Source organism: Sus scrofa, chromosome X, assembly GCF_054392235.1.
Source record: "Sus scrofa isolate SSC_HxYL_T2T_F1_AM1 chromosome X, Sscrofa_HxYL_maternal_Yorkshire_Landrace_v2.0, whole genome shotgun sequence".
Taxonomy (NCBI): Eukaryota; Metazoa; Chordata; class Mammalia; order Artiodactyla; family Suidae; genus Sus; species Sus scrofa.
This window is the reverse complement of record NC_139401.1, coordinates 130,923,830-130,938,275: the sequence shown is the minus strand read 5'-3', so window position 1 is coordinate 130,938,275 and position 14,446 is coordinate 130,923,830. Positions and strand designations below refer to the sequence as shown.

At 42.9% G+C, this 14,446-nt stretch overlaps 1 protein-coding gene across 1 annotated transcript in view; it reads right to left on the bottom strand.

Annotated features, from left to right (window-relative positions):
• Positions 1–14,446, bottom strand: part of FMR1NB (FMR1 neighbor) — a 307,469-nt gene that overhangs the window by 10,636 nt on the left and 282,387 nt on the right. The gene's annotated exons all lie outside the window — the stretch shown is intronic.

The window sequence follows — 14,446 nt, the reverse complement described above, 5'->3', positions numbered from 1 at the left end:
TTAACTTCAGAAGATGCTGTCAAAAAATTTCCCAAAGTGCTTGTACAAATTTACACTTCTACTGGCAGTATATGAGAGGGCTAATTGCTCCACATCCTTGCTAACACTTGATACTGTCAGACTTTTTAATTTCAGCCGTTCTGGTGGGTGTGTAAGGGTATCTCATAATAATAAGGGTACCAATATTGAGCACCTTTCATATGCTTATAGGCCATTTGAAAGTCCTTTTGTAAAGTGACTATTCAAGTCTCTTACCCAAAGTTTGTATCGGGTCTCCTTTTTCTTCTTAATGTGCAGAATTTCTTTATACATGCTAGACATGAGTTATCGAACAGATACACGTAACTGAATACCTTCTCCAAGTCTTGCCCTTTCACTCGGAATGGTATCTTTGGATGAACAGACACTCTTACTACTAATGAGGTCAATATATCGATCTTTCATTTTATATTTTTTTCTGGGTCAGGATTAAGAAATTCTTGCCTACTCACATGCTTATTTTGACCTCTTCCTCGCCTTCAACTCAACACTAATTAGCACCAATTCCAGCAAACCATGGCTCTAAAATATATTCCAAACACACTCAATATTTTCCACATCCACTGTAACATCCCACGTCAAGCCACCATTATCTCTCATCTAAACTATGGTACCAACTTATTAAGTAGTTTGCCTACTGTGAGAATCCTCTCTAATTCATGATCTACATTGAAGCCATCGTGACAGTTCTGAAATACCAATCTGACCATGTCTCTTCCTTGTTGAAAACACATCAATGCCTATCCATTTTTCTTGGAGTCTTCCACACTGTGGTTCTTTCTTCTCTCTTATGTTTCATCTAATGCCACTCTACCAACTCTATTCTCTCAGCTCTTGAATCGACACAATGATTTTGGTATCTCCTTGAACGTGCCATGTACTTTCTTGCTTTTAGACCTTCATGCTTGCTGTTTTCTCTTCCTGGAATGTCTTCCATCAGTACTCTACCGGAACTGAAGTAATCTGGACTCATCCTTAATAATTACCATAGGCAGAGTTCCCGTCATGGTGCAGCGGAAATAAATCTGACTAGGAACCATGAGGATGATCCCTGGCCTTGCTCAGTGGGTTAAGGATCCTGTGTTGCTGTGAGCTGTGGTATAGGACAGAGACATGGCTTGGATCCCAAATTGCTGTGGCTGTGGTGAAGGCTGGCAGCAGTAGCTCTGATTCGACCCCTAGCCTGGGAACCTCCATATGCCACGGGTTTGGCCCTAAAAAGCAAAAAAAGAAAAAATTACCATAGGATTCACTTTCTCTGAACACTCCTTGAGTCACCAGGAGTGTCTGATGCCCCTTCTAAGAGCTCTCAAAAGAAAAAATAATGTATTGGGGAATTAAAAATAAATAAATATACTTTGGTAAGAAAAAAAAGAAAAACTGAATGCATACCCTCATCACACTGCATTGTAAACACCAGCTTATGTGTCTGTCTTCTTCACTAGACAGTGAGAACCTTGAGGCCAAGGACTGTCATTCTTTTCTGTATCCCTAGTTCTGAGCAGAGTGTCTAACACATGGTAAATGAGAAAGAAAGAAAGAAAGAAAGAAAGAAAGAAAGAAAGAAAGAAAGAAAGAAAGAAAGAAAGGAAGGAAGGAAGGAAGGAAGGAAGGAAGGAAGGAAGGAAGGAAGGAAGGAAGAGGGAGGGAGGAAGGGGAAGAAAGAATGAGAGAGGGAGAGAGGGGGGCACAGCTAGGTCCATACCTAGGTTGTATTCTCCAGTTTGCAGACTGCTCCTACGCCTTCTTAATCCTTTAATAAGAATGGGCTGCCATCACCAGCGCCAGGACTACCCAATCCTTGTCTCCAGGGAATCCAATAAGCTCTTTCTTAAAGCTGAGAGGAAACAAACGTGGCCTTAATCCCCAAGACTCCAGGTAACCACTACAGGCTCCTTCAGAAAGCAATTATTGATGTTGGAAATTAAGGATGAAACTAGCCAAAGGTGGAAAGTGGGTTGTCAGAGAAATTTTCTGAAAGTGCTGAGGATGCTAGATAATTCCAGAAAGGAGGCAATTCGGGGAATAAAGAGAAGAGGGCAAACACAGATGATGTTCTGTTTGGAGAAATGTCAGAACGCGGTGGACAGATGGGATGTGAGGAACAAAGCTTACTTAAGAGCCAAAAGTTGCTCGCCAAAGAAAATGTGTTTCTTTTAGACTTCATTTCCCCACCAAGAAGTCTAGCTTCTTTAACATTAGATAGCCAGTGATTTAGTTCTCATATGAGACCAAACAGTGCAACTTTGGGGCTTACATATTTAGCCGCCAGACTGGCTTTGTTGACAGGATAAAACGGATGGGTCACTAGCCTCGAGTGGAGCAGAGAAAGGCCTGTAATGACAGTCCTTCAGCACAGCAATCTCAAAATACCAGCAGAATATCGTCAGTGAAATGGGCTCCTTTCTGTGAGGGTCCACAGCTGGGAGTGTAAAACATAATGAAGATGAAGACTCACTGCCAGCGACGCTCTATTAATGCCACTCTTCATTCATTCATCCAATTCCACAAACATTTATTAAGCATCTACTATGAGCTAAGCACTGATTTGGGTTTTGTAGATACCCAACCAAACCAGAAAGTCTTGTGTAACTTACATTAAGGTAGCCAAAATAAAACAAAAGAACTCACCAAGTCAACTCAAAAGGTAATTTTAGGAAATAAAAATGCTTATATTTTTAAATAAAGCTAATATTTTACAGTATTATTATATCTAATGCTTATTTAAAGGAAAACAAACAGTGTGAATCAGGATGTTTTCAGCTATATCTAGTGGACACTCCAACTCAAAACGATTTAAAGAGTAAAGCAACTTATTATTTCATGTAACATGAAGGGCAGAAGGACGATAGGATCCCGACTGGCTCAATCATCAAGGATCCGAGTAGTCTACATCTCCATCTCTGCTCTATCATCTTAAAATTGCCTCCATTTTCTGAGTGGGTGCAAGATGCTGCCCCGATTCTAAGTATCACCAAAAGATGGGACCATGTCCCCAGAAGCAAGAGAGCCATCCTTCCCCTGGCCCTCTCACAAGAACACAAGAAGCTTTACTGTGTTGCTAACAAAGCACAATTAAGTGTCAGGGTCCTTCATAGGCACCAACTCCTTCGGAAGCTCTGGGAAGGGCCTAGCAATGTGTTTACATGATCACAGGCTTTTGTAAAATTTGTAAAGATAAGGTATTTGAACCACTTTCAGTTAAGGCCTCTGTCTTCTTCTATTCCGGCATCTCTCTGTCACAACTCCCCTTAGGTTTGGTGGCACTAGAATGGCCAGGAGAGTTTGGGGGATCCAACGAAGGGAGAGTTGCGTGGTAAATACATTTACTGTGGAGCTAGTAATATATTTTAACATGTTCTAAGTTACTTCTGCACATACTTAACTTATCCTTATCTATTCCAGAGTAGGAACGGCTTCCAGGAATACTCCCACTTTCCATCCTGGTATCTTGGATCATGAAATGGAGGTGCTAGGCCGGAATCGCATCATAGTATTACATGTCCCACCATGCCCAGCCCCAGAAACATGGGATATTGAAGCAGAAACAAGGTTCCAAAGGTTCCGAGCCAAAAGCTAGTCTGTGGAAAACTCTTCCCACCATCAAACATGTAAAATTATAAGGGAAAATTCGGTTTTCATTCAAAGCTATCAAAATGGAAGTTCTCACCCATCAACATGATCATTAGTTATAAGCATCCAATGAAAAGCCTTGGATTGCTTGATAGTCCATTTAATGAAGAGAAGTGAATAAGGAAACATATTGGAGAATATTTAAAATAAAATTTTTTTTCTGACTTGTCATGAAAGGATGACATTGACAAAGAAAATATAAAACTCAATTTGCCTCTACGAGGACATTCCGCAAACTGGTTCATGAATGTTTCAATTCAGAGTCATCTCTGCACAAGAAAATCTGGAAAGCCTTTCTTTCATCATATGTGAAAGAAACTTGTTAGAGGTTTTATCCAATTTTGACAATTCTAAAAATCTATTTGATGTTACTAACATCAAGCTGTGATGCTAAAAGTATTGTTTCTAAATTATCAATGATAAACATAAAATTTTAATCAATCACATTAGAGGAAGGGACCAGTTTATCTTTTTATAGAAAATACTAGACAATCATTGTCATTAAAAGAGGTGATAGAAGAATATAAAGCCAAAAACTAGAAGGAAAAAAAACCACTATAGTGCTCTGCCAGGCAGTTGTTTCTGCTGAACTTGTGAGGTCAGATTTCTGAACGTCATTAACTTGCGATTTACTTTCTCATTCCAAATATGAAGTTTTATGAATAATTTTATATTTGCAATTTCGTATTCGTTTTTGCAAAGACTGCCCCCCTCAAACTATGAAAGCTGCAGCTCCCACACAATCTTGGATGTACTACTCAGTGAGTGCAAAGTTTCCCAGAAGCCCTGCAGTAGGCTTCTCCCCCTGTCTCCCTATGGCCATCTTCTCTCTCACTCACCCTCTACCAACTCAGCTGAATGTGCCACGAGAAAACCTCGCAGCCATAATGATGGGACTTACTTGGAGTTAACGGACATTACCTTAGGTGAACTCTTAATGCTGCTTTTGAAATCATATTTTCGTTTCTTTTCTTTGTGGTTGTTTCAGGGCCTGACAAGGAGAACGGGTGGTTGGTGCGCAAAAACCCTGAGCTCCCTGGTAGTTTGTGGGCAATCGTATTTTCGTAGTCCATTCTCTCTTCCACTATCCTGGAAAACTCTTTTATAGCTTGCTTTCTTTCCTCATAAGTCCAGCACTCCTTTTTCCGTCTCCATCTCAGCTGGTGACCTTGTGTCCTCTTTCCCGTCTCCATCTCAACTGGTGACCTTGTGTTTTCTTTCCCTGAGAAAACAGAGGAGAACTCCCATCGGCTCCCACCTGCTTGCAGCGGCACCCAGATCCTCTGCCCAGACCCTGCAGATGAACTGTGCAGTAGACTCAGCCACCTCTCACGGAAACAAAACCTTTGTTTCACTAAATCTCTTGCCTCCATTTCAAGGTCTCCTTCTCTCGTGGGTCATTCTCATGATCATCTCCCATCTGGACAAAAAAATTAAAAACTAAACCTTCCTTTGACTCTGATTTCCCCTTCAGGTACTATCCGATTCGACTTCTTTTTTTTTTTTTTCCCCCAGCAAAACCCCTGAAAGAACAGCCCATGCTCCCAGTCTTGAGTTTCTCTTCTATGGTTCTTTATTACACCCATTCCAGTCAGGCTCACCCTACCTGTGACCCAAATGCCTGTCGAGGTCAGCGATGACTTCCATGTGACTACATCCCATGGTCATTTTCATTTGACGTGACCTTTCTGTAGCATTTGAAGCAACTGTTCACGCTGTCCTCCCGGAAACACTTTCTTCTTGCCACCCACAGGAACCCACATTCTTACGGTTTTCTTTCTACCTTGCCGATCCTTCCTTCCTGTCGCCTTGGCTGTTTCCCCTCACTTCCTGCATGTCTGAGCTTAAGGGTTCATTTCTTAGCCCTTGTCTCTTCTCTCTCTACGTAGTATCATGGCCATGTCATCTAGTCTCAAGACTGCACCATCATCTCCATGGCAACGACTCTCAAATTTACATCACCAATCTGGACCTCTCCTTTGAACCTGCAGAACCAACTGCCTATTTGACATCTCCTCCTGCATGTTTAATAGGCATCGCAGACTTAAATGTCCCAAAGTGAACTCCTGACCATCCCATCCCACGCTTGCCTCCAAACCCAGCTTAGCCTGCTGTCTTAGTCTGGTTGGGCATACTTTTGTTTAAGGGGCAAAAATGCCATAAACCGAATGGCTTAGAAACAGCAAATATTTACACCCCACAGTTCTGGAGGCTGGGAAGTTGAAGATCATGATGCTGGCGCACTCACTGCCTGGTTAGACAAACTTCCTCATAGGTGGCTGTCTCTTCACTATAACCTCACGAGGCAGAAGAGACAAGAGACAGCTCACTGTGGTATCTTTTATAAGTGTACTGATCATCTCCCAAAGGCCCCACCACCTAATGGCATCATGTTGGGGATTAGGATTTCAACATATATTGGGGGGGGGGACACATTCAGTCCATTGCACCTTCCACCTGGCTCATCCAGCAGATAGCAAAACAATCTTGGTATCATCCTTGATTTTTGTTTATACCTTACATTCAAAGTATCAGGAAATTCTATCAATTATACCTTAAAATATATCCAGAATTCAATAGCTTCTTACCATTTCACTATCAACACAGTCGTCACCTCTCACCTGGATTATTGCAATAACCTTCTAGCCACTCTCCCTATTTTCGCCCTAGGTCCTTCCCTGTTCCCTCTACTAAAATATAAGCTTCATGAAGGCAGGCATTTTAATTTATCTTATTCATTGCTGTATCCCCGGGGCATAGAACTGTGTGTAGAACATGTCTATTCAGTGAATGAATGGACTGTCCAGAGCTGGTTCACATGCCCATTCCTCAACGAACCACTAGGAAGTGAAATACAATAAGCGGTACTTAAGAGTAAGCATGCCCCTTCCAGGAGCCCTCCCCTTAAGACTCGGGCTTGAACACCGTAGGGGTGAAATATGAACAAAATCAGAGTCCTGCTAAGATGGAAGGCGAAGGTTCACGCCGGGTAAGCAAGCAGCAACGTCCGGTCTGTGGGATAAGGAGACACAGGGCAGCAGAGAGGCTGCTTTAGATAACGTGGTGAGCTGAAGACCCCTCAGAGAGGAGATGACATATTATCTACAATCTGGAAGAACAGGATAATAACAAGACCTGGAGAAAAAGCTTTCCAAGTAGAGGGAAGGACCAGCGCAAAGGTTTTAAAGAGCTTTGTATGTTTCATGTTCTGAAAAGAGGGCAGTTTGGCTGGAGAGCAGAAAATGAAAAAGATGAGTGAGATAGGACGAAGGTGAGGAGCAAGACTGAGCCATTTCCAACCTTTGGACACAGACACTAGCCACGTGAGGGGACAAGAGGAAGCCACCGGCAGGTGGTAAGTACGGGGCAACGTGATTTGACTTATGCTTTCAAACTGTAAATTGTGGAGTTCCCTGGTCACCTAGCAGTTGCGAATTAGGTGTTGTCACTGGTGTGGCTCGGGTCACCGCTGTGGTGCAGGTTTGATCCCTGGCCCCTAAACTTTTGTATGCCTCAGGTGCAGCCAAAAAAAAAAAAAAAAAAAAAAAAACCCACAAAACTGTGGATTTAGCTGTTGGGTGGGAAATGGGCTGTAGCAGGGCCAGATCAGGAGTGGGAAGAGCAGGTGAGGGGCCTGGTTGGAAATGATGCCACTCCGCTCTCCTCAGATCCTTCAAAGAGCCACCAACTGCTTCCCTGTCTCTACACTCACCCCCTTCCATCCTTCTTTGCATCGCTGCCAGGGCAATTTTTCTCAAGTTACTACAAGTGCCCAGCATCATCTGTGCTAGGCCCCCTCCCTGCTGACCGAATCAGTCACACTTCCTATCTCCACTCACCAGGCCACACACACACCTAGAGAAAGGGGCCCCTTTGCCTATTTTGCAGGCTAGTGTGAGCTAGTGCTGGGTCTCGCCTCCCTCCACCTGTTACTGAGCAGACACTCGCACACTGCAAGTTATGTTGCTGATGTCCCTTGGAGCCACGCAGTGTGGTAGCCCTGCCTGAGATCCCAGAGCCTAAACCTACTGAATGACTTCAGCTTCCCACCTGCCTTCCCCCACCCCGTAGAAATTGAGCACCTCCTGGGAAGTTTCCTCTTCCTCTTCCTTCTCCTGCACGACACTGGTGCCTTTACAGTACCTGACACACAAGAAGTTGCCAGTATTTTTTCAATGAACAACTAGATTAGATTCCCTGGATGGTAAGGACCATGGTTGTCTCTGTTCTGTGTCTACCACAGGAAGGGGCCTTGCACAGAGTAACTGCTCAACAAATGTCCATTGCATTGAATCCCACTATTTACTGAGAAGTCTTCTATAAGGCCTGTTGTCACTCGTGTAAGGAGATTTGCACTACAAAGCACGGACCCAGCCTACCCCTCCAAGCTACACTTACGCTCCTGCCGAAGTTAGAAGGAAATACTTTCTGATGACTCCTGTCTAATTACAAAATCCCCCCAAGCATCTTCCAAAAGCAGCTGCTCCTGAGGATCATCCCGCACCTGGATCCGATTCCAGCTCTTGCACTGTCCGGATCCGCATTATGAAAGATGCATATAAATATCTGAAGGTAATTTCCCCAAATACCCAACCTCAGGAACCTCCCTCCCCCCTGCGATCAGTGATGGGAGAAAATATGCCCGCAGACAAGAAAGTGCTCAGAAAGTGCACTAACAGTATGGACACTGCTGTCATTTGTCGGTATCTATGCACAGGCCTTGATTCTTGGTGTGATAACATATTACGGTCTTCAGTATAATTTATCAAATTATACTCCAGAAAAATAAAGCCATGGTTCATTCCTATAATGGGTTAAATTGTATCTCCCCAAAAGACTGAAGTCTCAGTCCTAAGCCCTAGTACCTCAGGATGGGATCGCATTTGGCAACAGCGCCGTTGTAGATATGATTAGCTAAGATGAAGTCATAGTCAATAGGATGGGCTCTCATTCGATGTCACTGGCGTCCTTCTGAGAAGAGAGAAAGCTAGACAGAGACCACAGTGAGAAGGTCATGTGACAATGGAGGCAGAGATTGGAATGATGTAGTTATAAGCCAAGGAATGCCAAGGATTGCCAGGAACCACCAAAAGCTAGGAAGAAGAAAGGAAGTATTCGGCCCTGGAGCCTTCAGAGGAAGCACAGCCCTGCTGCATCCTTGATTTTGGACTTCTGGCTTCCAGACCTATGAGAGAGTAAATTTTCATTGTTGTAAGTCATCGGGTCTGTGACACTTTGTTACAGCAGCTATAGAAAACGAATACAGTTCTCCATGCCATTTTAAAGGAGCAGAAAGGAAACGAAGGATGACCAAGTAGGAAGGTGGTGGTGCGTTTGCAAGAGCACTGGGGTAGGCGGTCAGATGACCTGAGTTTGAGTCTGACTCTGCTGCTAATCAGTGGTCCTGAACTGTGCAAAATTCAGTTTCCTCACCCGTAAAATGGGAAGATCATACTGGCTGGTCAGCTTATTTCACAAAGCTATTATCTGTTGGCTATTGTGAGGATCAAATGAAATAGCATAAGAAAGCCATTTGAAATCTGTAAAATCAATCCAAATGTAAGCGTTTTTTGTTTGTTTGTTTGTTTGTTTTTGGTTTGGGTTTTTTTTTTAGTTTTTTAGGGCCACACTCATAGCATGTGGAGGTTCCCAGGCTAGGGGTTGAATCGGAGCTACAGCTACTGGCCTACATCACAGCCACAGCAATGTGGGATCTGAGCCACATCTGTGACCTACACCACAGCTCACGGCAATGCCAGATCCTTAACCCACTGAGCGAGGCCAGGGATCGAACCCTCATCCTCATGGTTCCTAGTCGGGTTCGCTAACCACTGAGCCACGAAGGGAACTCCCAAATGTGAGGTATTATTACTACCATTAGTCTAGTCTTTTATTTGACTCAAATTCATTTAAATTTGATTTACATAAACCCAGTGAATTTGGTCTGTTAAAAAAATAGCATTTAAAAAACCTCAAAATTGAGTAATGTAGGTCCACTCTGAAAAAGAGGCATCCCAGTGTTCTGATTAAGATGAAGGAAAAAATACTTAATTGGTCCCAGGTGCATGCACATGTCTGCCTACTGAAATATTTCTTGTTATTATCCTTTTGTTAACAATTCAGGATGTGAAAAATTAAGCCCATCCATTTTTTAAAATATCTGAAATAATTCTTTCACCCCCTTGGCATTATTAGAGGAGACTGAATTACTACTACCTATGAAAGAGTTGCTTTTTCTATAAAAAGATTTCCTTTTCCAATTTTAAGTGACACCCCCACAAAGATCTTTGATTTTTAGTGAGTTTTAGTCACTGCCACCATTAAGAAAACATATAGAAAAGATCCCATTTGTATAGGTTTTCAAGTCTAAGAATATAACACAGAAACAGAAAATGAGTCATAATTGGGTTAAGGTGACCCTTACATACTCCCCAAATGGAACGTTGAATCATTTTCTTAAATGACAAAGAGAGAAGAGATCCGGCCCATTTCCATCCCCGAGCTCAGTTCCTTCAACAACCCCTCATATCACACATGCATAGAAAGAAGAGGAGAAGAAAACCTTTAATGTAGGGACTAAAAATAGACTGCAACTGCTTCAGGACCTGCAGACACTACCTGTTCCCTGTGATGCTGGGAGGATTCATGTTTTTGACGACAAAGAATTCTCAGTACTTTCTATATATAGTATGTCATCTTGACAGGTGATGACAAGATATAACAAGCCAAGCCACTGTACAGTTTTCATTTCCATTGCTCAAGACGATGCAACATTTAATTAATAACCGGGATAACAAATGGAAGAGACCTGTTTTAACAGAATAAGCATCAAATAAACGTTGCTGCTACTGACACCCAAACTGGTGGATGTTCCAAAAATCATAATCTCCTTGCTTGGGTCACTTTTCATAAAACAATGATGACAATGACAGTGATGAGGATGAGGATGGTGATGACAATAACAGCTCACAATTGCTGAGAGCTTATTATGTCTCGGGAACTGCACTGGAGATTTCATGTGGACTTTATATTGACTTCAATTCAATTTAAGAAGATTAACGCTCAGAACACCACCGAGGCTCTGAAATGCTATGTGAGTCCCTCGGTGTCACACAGCCAGGACTTCAGCCCAGGTCCGTGTGTGTCCCACATCCACCGTGCTTTCAACCAGACAACTTCTGTGGCAGTTTTTGCTTTTTAAAAAATTCTTTATAGCAAGATAAAAAAGAATGCACATTTTTAGTAGGTCTGTTTGCTCATGTTCATGTTCATCAAATGCTGTCACTTTCACTCTACAGATGAAGGACCTAAAGCTCAGAAAGATTAAATAAACGGGTCCACACCACAGACCTAAAAAGCGGTAAAGCTGGGGCTATACCTAGATCTGTCTCCAACATCGATATTTTTACTGGCTGATCCCTTAAAAACCAAACCGTGAACTGTTCATTCTTGCCCCTCTCTCTCTCTCTCTCTCTCTCTCTCTCTCTCTCTCTCTCTCTCTCTCTCTCTTACTCTCATCTTTTTTTACCAGAGCAGAGATTCAAGCTACACAAACAAAAGCAAATCCATTAGCCAGGAAATGGGCAATACCCCGATGCAGGTCTGCCTTGGTTCCAGCCACCACAGCATCAGGGTATATACTCCACAAGAATAAAAATATTAGCCAAATTCTCGGAAAGCCCTCCCACCAAGAAGACACATGGAGGCAAAGGGTGCATGGAGGAGAGCCACAGACCATAAGAGAAGATAGTGGAGCTATTTCCCCCCCTTCCTAGCAGAGCAGCTGCCAAATGACCAAAGACAAACAGACTGTTATAGGAGAGAGTGGGACAAAGTAATGAGAAGGGTTCCATTACTGGGGTTGGAAACAAGGTTATCAGCTAGAGGGCTCGGGGGCAAACCATACCATCAGGCAAGGCTTTGGGGTCCCTTTCCCATACTTGACTCAGAAGGCCTCTTTAGGCCGTTTCAGGCCTAAGAACCTAAGAACCTCCATATCAAAGAAGCTACTGAAATAAGACCTTGGTCACTCCAGCCTTGACTGGCATCTGTGGGAGCTGCCCACGTGGCCTCCCTCCCAGTACTCGCCACCATCGACTCCATTCTTACCTCAGTCTCTTAGGCCAACTTGGTCTCTTGGAACAGGAGGAGTGAGGGCTCCCAAGAACAACGTTCCACGCAATTTCCAGCAGAAACCTTAACCCTTCCCTCCGCAGCTTTGATTGCCTTAACGGAAACTTGGCTCTCTTTTAAAATGTCATTGTCCTGGGATACTCTTCGGTAGAGGCTGCTCATTGTCCCAGAGCCCCATACATCAGGGTCCAAAGCTACGTTGTGCCTCTTCTGCTCCCCAGTGTAACCTCCCCAAACCTTACACAGCGGCTCCTCTGTCCTTGAAGCCCACACCATCTGGTTCGCCTACTCTCTTCTCATCTTCCATGCCGTTACATTGAAAATTACGGAGCCGCTACTGTGTGCCTGGCACTGCGAATTGTACTTTGCACACTTTGTCCCAAGTACTCCTTGCAATTGCTCTGTGGAGTGTTCATTATCATCCACACAGGGTAACGTGTCCTTCGCAAGGTCACACAAATAGCAAGGGCTTACGTCAGGTCTGAACCAGCTCTGTCTGGTTCCGAAATCCATCTTAACCACGAGCCCATGTGGAGAAACAATGACAATTGTCCTTGGTAATTACACTAATGGAGGGTGTGAAGGTGCCGTGTGAAGACAGAGAAAGAGACATGGAGAATCCACCTGGGACAGTCGACCAAGGCTTCGGAGAAGAGCTGAGTGGGCAAAAGGCAAAGGACAGTTCCCCTGGCAGGAGTGCGTTCACACTGCATCATGGGACATGTGAACGGTGGCTCTGGCTGCAATGCTGGGTCTGTGGGGGTGAGTGCAAGAGGCACTAATGGAAGGGTAGGTGGACCAGGGCAGGTCTCAGGGAGACCTGGATACCTTGTGAGAGGAGCATATAAATGTCTCCTGAAGGCAGTGGGGCTGGACCCACCTAAAGGTTTCAAACAAGGGGCATGAGATGTGTACTTCTGAAAGCTCACCATGGCAACAGTGTGGATTTTAAGGGGCCAAGCCAAGAGGCAAGGGGGCCAGTTGGATTACTGTTTGGTCAGCGAGATGAGAGCGGACAGTGGTCTCATGATGGAAAGGATGGAACAGAATCAAAGATTCTTAGAGGAAATTCAGTAAAGAGAGTAACCACAAAAGCAATGTACCAAAGCCTTTCCATATAGAAATAATAACCATTTAGATCGTATAAGGGAAGAAAAAAATCCTTTCACTTTAGCAACATACAAGTTAAAAAACACAAAGGATAACCTTAGGTAAATCCTTGGAGTTATCATTTTGAACAACCCTGTAAATAAATCTATAAAGCTCTATAAAGGAGATAAAAGAACATTTGAATTAACAGAGAAACATAGCTTACTTTCAAATAGGAAGACTCAATAGTGTAAAGCTATTAATTCCCCATGTACTAATCCATACATTTAATGCCATCCCACTTAAAACCCCATCAGGATTTTATTTTGAGGAACTTGTTTCTAAAAGTTATCTAGAAGAATAAGAATGTAAGATAATATAGTGCAGTGCTTAAGATCATAGGCTTTTGAGTCAGAAAAACCATGATTCAGTCCTGACAAGCCCCTAGCACATGCCTACCAAGCAGCTTCAAGAACGACAAGTTATGTAATTTCCCTGTCGCTCAGTTTCCTTGTCTGTGAAATGGAGATGAGAGCACACACCTCCTAGAGGAGCTGTAAGAATTCAGTGAGGTAATGCATGTAAATAAAGCACAGTACCTTGCACATATCATGGACTAAATAAATATCAGCTATTGTGACCAATGCAATGAATACACTAGGGTGAACCATACGGAACTGCCATTTTTGTAGGTCGAACATGATCAAACAGTGACAATTTCATATGATTCAATCTAACATAAATTTACACACACACACGCACACACACACACCCCAGGGACCCAATATTCTTCATGTATAAATAGTTTTACAATCTTGAAAAAAATCCCAGTAAGGAAATGAGCAAATAATACAACCAGGCAGTACACATTTTAAATGGCCAATAAATGTATGAAAGCTGTTGCATCTTACTCACAATAAAAATACATAATTCAAACAATTATGAGGTATTATTTTGTACCTACATGACTGATTATTTTTTATAATATATTAAGTATTTTCAAGGCTATAGGATTCCAGGCATTCCTATATACCCTTTGCTGTGGTTAAAAACCATGCATTTCGAGAGCCAAAGTGCCTAGATCCCAATCCCAACTTTACCACAAAGCTATCTGTGTGCATTTGGGTAGATAAGCATGCCTTTCTTTGCTTCACTTTCTTCGTGTTTTAAAGTGAAGATGTTAATAGGCTCTGTCTTAAAAAGGTTGCTGTAAAGACTAAGATTTAACAAGCTAATCTATGTAGAGCACTAGAATAGGCCCGGCTCATAGTAAGTACCACGTAGGGTTTTTTTTTAATCATCATTATTTATACTATTGGTGGATTTAAGCCATTGACCCAGTTCCCAAGGCCCCAAACCTGAAAGTCACCCCAGATGTAGCTTTCTCTGTCGCTCTTACGTCCAAATGATTAAGTTAGCCCTCTCCACGAAAACAAATCGCATCCATGTCTTTACCTCCATCATGACCACTGTTCAGGCTCTCAAAAACTCAACATCATCCCATAACTTCATAATTATGTTCACTACTTCCGGGATCTCCCCTGCCCTCGAA